This window comes from Pinus tabuliformis, chromosome J (assembly GCF_031772625.1).
Source record: "Pinus tabuliformis cultivar Carrire ecotype Pingquan chromosome J, CPIR1, whole genome shotgun sequence".
Classification (NCBI taxonomy): Eukaryota; Viridiplantae; Streptophyta; class Pinopsida; order Pinales; family Pinaceae; genus Pinus; species Pinus tabuliformis.
Genome location: NC_142295.1, coordinates 118316866 through 118321598, shown reverse-complemented (window position 1 = coordinate 118321598; position 4733 = coordinate 118316866). Strand labels below are relative to the sequence as shown.

Here is a 4733-nt window from a genome sequence, read left to right as displayed (position 1 = left end):
TCTGAGGAGAACCTCCAACGACTATCTTGACCAACGGCTAATTTTGACTTAGGGACCAGAGTCATAAAGTCATTTTTATAAATTAAAGGAAGCTAGTTATATTCGGTGACCATATATAACTAGCTTCCTTTAATTTATAAAAATGACTTTATGACTCTGGTCTCTAAGTCAAAATTAGTCGTTGATCAAGATCGTTGTTGGAGGCTCTCCTCGGAGTATTTAACATGCAAAGCTGGATCTGTTTCTTCAACTTGTCCTGACGATGAACCACATTGGTTGGTTCGAAACGCGTCGACAAAGGTCTTTCTACATGTGATTTACGCCGAAGTTCTTTTTACAAATATTTGATGGACTCAAACAGAAACAACAAGGATCAACAACAATATATCGTGACAACACCTCCGTGATTGCACTATCCAAGAATAATGTGTTTCGTGCTTTGTCTCCTCCGCCTTTCCAACCATTCAAAACTCATAAACTTAATTTTAAATTAACTAACGCATGATCAAATATATGGGAGGTCCTGGACTTCAACAACAAATGTCTCTGAAGAGAGAGAGAAAAACGCATATTCCTGTACCCGGCAATTAAACATAATGTGAGAAATATCTCTTATTTATGGTGCTCATTGTTTATTATAACAGCTTATTACATATGAAAATGACTCATCATGCGGAAGTCGTGAAGTTGAAATTGGAACATGTCGTTTGTCGGAAGAGCAGAGAGGAGGAGAAGCCGAGTGTGGAGTTGGCCAAATCGAATTGGAGCAGATTATCCTGCATCTGGTACGTCCCTATCACAATGGATGTCACCGGATCCTCCCCTGCATCAACAAATCCCAGACACAACACCTTATCACTCACCCCCACCATGGAGTTAGCTCCAAAGATCCTCCAAATGGTACCGTTGCTCTGCAGCACAAGGTCAATGGCCGGCACGGCAGGCCCCACGCGAGTGGACTCAACAGCGCTCGAGTTGAAACATGCGTTGAAAGGGGCTACCGAAGCAACGCGCGGGAGATTCCTTTGCTGGGCGAAGGCGGCCACGATAGAATTGTAGATCGGGGTTGCTAGTTGCGTGTAATGCACCACGGTGCTCATCTTGGTGCCGCCACGGCCCCTCGTGCCGATTCTCAGCTTCTCTGCGTCGATTGCAAGTGGGACACCATTGACATCTATTCTCTGCACACCAATGTAAAAGTCGTCTGTGTAGACGGTATTCTGGATGAAAGGAGTGTGGCTGAGGCCGAGGGAGAGGTCTCTTCCTGGTGGTGGAAGGAAGACGAGCGGTCCATCGCCAAAGAAGAGAGCTCCAGATTGATTGCCACCTGGCAGACACATGGCAAACTTGCGACTGAACCCCTCCGCGGCGGAGAGCTGAGATGGCAATGCCAAGGTGGATGAACTCATCCCTGCAACGCCGTCCATCCGACGTATCGGAAGGGAGGGAAATAGCGTGCAGGCGAAAGCCAGTTCCGGAATCCTGACGAGGGGGCCGGGATTCAAACCGTCGGTGCTGGGAAGCACCATGACGTCCTGCCCGAGTTCGATACTCAAACTCTGTCGGTAGGGCACGACACAAGTCTGGTTGTTGCAGCCGGGGTAGGGGGCTCGGCGGCGAAAGCAGATGCCGCAGCCCGAATACTGATAGGATATGCACAACTGCGCACTGCAGCCAACCACGGCGTAAGTGGAGGAGTTGTACCTTTTCTTGTCGCATCTTACCCACGTGTAGTCTTGCTCGATGTCTATCACTAAACGCTGCATCTTCAGAGGGGTTCTCTGCTGGATTTCGACGGTGTAGAGCTGCGATTCTTTGGTGATTTGCAAGACGAGAGCCCTCGGGCGCCTCTCGGACGCATTTGCAGGCAATTGACAGAAACAGATGATGACGGCGGTGATCAGAACCAGAGGGAGTGAAGCCATTGCGTGAGATGGTGATATTGGGACGGATGGAATTTGGGATACAAATAGGGGGAGGATTCGATCCGTGACCCCCGGTCGTCGGGTTTGGGACAACGTGTTGGCCATTGACATTGACTTGAAAGGCTGCCGTGTTCACGAAAAGAGTGTGAATTGTCTTTACACGCATGAATTACCTGTTGATTAGCGCTGCAAATTGCAGTAAATCTTTTCTAGACGTGTTGGGTCTGCTGCACCATCCATGAGAGTCAAACATAGATCATTGGCTTTATTTTTTGATGTGATGTATCGGATTGTTATGTCAGTGGCATGCAGTAAGCACCCATCTGTGGGGCTGTTACGCTGTACACCGTTTGATGGCGATATACACTGTTATAGTGGGAGGTGGTGTAGCGTGTGGCTGTACACCGTTTGAATAATTAAATCATATATATACCACGAGTGGAATTGAATTACTTAAATCATAGATATTTATAGAAAGAATTTTTTTTTGTTTGAGAGAGAGAAAAGAATGGATATTGACACTGATTTGTATCATTAAAAAATATAAAACAAACATTGTGCATATTTGTATGAAAAAATTCATACACAAATAATGTATATTGATAATAATTTTTCAGATAAGAATCTTAAATAAAATATATATTTATTTATTTTTTATTATTTTTTGTTGTGTGAGTAGAATCAATTTAAATAATTTTTGATAAGATAATATTTTTTTTTTCAAATAAATTTAATGTTTAAAAAAAATTGTAATATTTAAAGTGTGTAATGTTTATTACATAAAAGTTTTTAATGATAAATAGAGTAATCATTAGAAATTTTGAATGGATCAAAAGCATTACACACTTCAAGGAAAAAAATATTTAATAAAAAAAACCTCCAAAACTTAAAACACCTAAACAAGGAAAAAAATATTTAATTAAAAAAAAAACCTCCAAAACTTAAAACACCTAAACTATAACCAAAAATTATTATTCAACACTAAATTATTTTAATAAGTTACACATTTTATTAATTATAAATATAGATTCACAAGGATAAGTTACACATTTTATTAATTATAAATATAGATTCACAAGTGAAAGTTTTGATGATCCTAAATTATATTTCACAACGTATGTGCTAAATGGGAATGGGATAGTGATTAGTTAAAGTCATTTGAAAATTTACATTTAAGTTAGTGGTCAAGTTTAAATTTTTTAAACAAAAAATTAATTTTATATATATATATATATATATAAATTAAAAATAAATATTAATTTTTATATCACTCAATTTTTTATATTATTTATTTACGAATTGTGTATTGATAAAGAATTTTTATGTCTTGATTTTCTCTTCAATTAATTTTTTTATTTACTTCGGGTATTAATGTTGTTAAATTGATTACATAATATTTAATTGGAATTTCCATCATTTGAATTGCTTCATTTATGTATGATTTTACTTCAATTTGATTGGGATTTCTCTGAGTTGTGAAATTAACATTTTTCGTATTTGATTTACTTATTTTCAAACTGAATTTTCAAATTTTCGGATTTTAATACTTCCTTTTTATAAAATATTCTACTTTCTACTTGTCTCTCTTAAACTATTTAATTCGCATATGTAATTTTCCCACCTTGATCTTCTAGGCAAGAAATTTCTTCATTTTTGTTTGTGATATTGTTTTCAACTTCTTTTTGCATTTATTTTTAGTTTTATTGAAGAATTGCCTTTTAGATAGCTTTCATGTTTTATAGTCTTACTAAATCTAGCTCCAATGTCACATCATGTAGTGTTATCTTTTTGTTAAATATCAAAAACTTCTTCAATTTTAAGACCAGTATACATATATCTTAAGGATGGGTCTAGATATATATATGAAGCATGCCTCTAGAATGTGTTCGAGGGGATCAAATATCTTGATAGGAAAACATTTTCTAGAGTGCAAAATTTGAAGAAAAAATTATATCCCAAATTGCACCCCATATATATATATATATATAAATAATTTAAATTGTATTTTTAGTCCAAAAAATCTTTGTTGGATTTCAATAAAAATTGACATAAAAAATATGCTTAAAGAAAGAACAAAATGTAAAATAATGAGACTACTTCAAATGTTTTAGCCATAAAAAATATTTTTTTCAATTGCTTTATATGATGTATAGATAAGTTTTTTAAACAACATATAATATATAGGTCATCGGCATTAAAATATTTTACATTAAATGTACATTGAAACATTTTATGGAAGGAGTACATTATCCACATTAAATTTGGTTTTTTTTGTTATTAATATATTTTTAAGTGTATATAAATATTACTAAATCCTACATATTAAAATATTTTATTAACATTGGAATTTATTATTATTATGAATATTTTTAAATGTTACATATTAATTTTATTAAGAATTGAATGAATGACACATCTCTCTTATTATTTTTATTAGAAATTATTTATATTTTTTATTTTTTACTTTTTATTTTTTTTTTAATTAGACACTGAATATTTTATTATATAAAATATTAAAATGATTTTTTAACGTATTATATATATATATATATATATATATATATATATATATATATATATATATATAAAGTTGATATTGACATAGCCCCAAGGGATACATTAGTTGGTTGAGTTCTTATTGCTAAGTACCTCGTCTATGTATTGGGAGGTGGTCACCTTCTAGGTTGATCTACCTGAATTAGTTAACATAGATCTTCAAATATTTTATTTAAATTATTGCGTTGAAGTATTTTTAAAAAGTCTAAAGTTTAAACATTTTACTTACACTTTTTTTACTCCTGATTACTT

General features: G+C 34.3%; 1 pseudogene; it reads right to left on the bottom strand.

Moving 5' to 3' along the window:
* Positions 1-587: 587 nt before the first annotated feature.
* On the bottom strand, positions 588-1925 carry LOC149225842 (putative aspartic proteinase GIP2 pseudogene; annotated as a pseudogene).
* Between the last annotated feature and the right edge of the window lie 2808 nt (positions 1926-4733).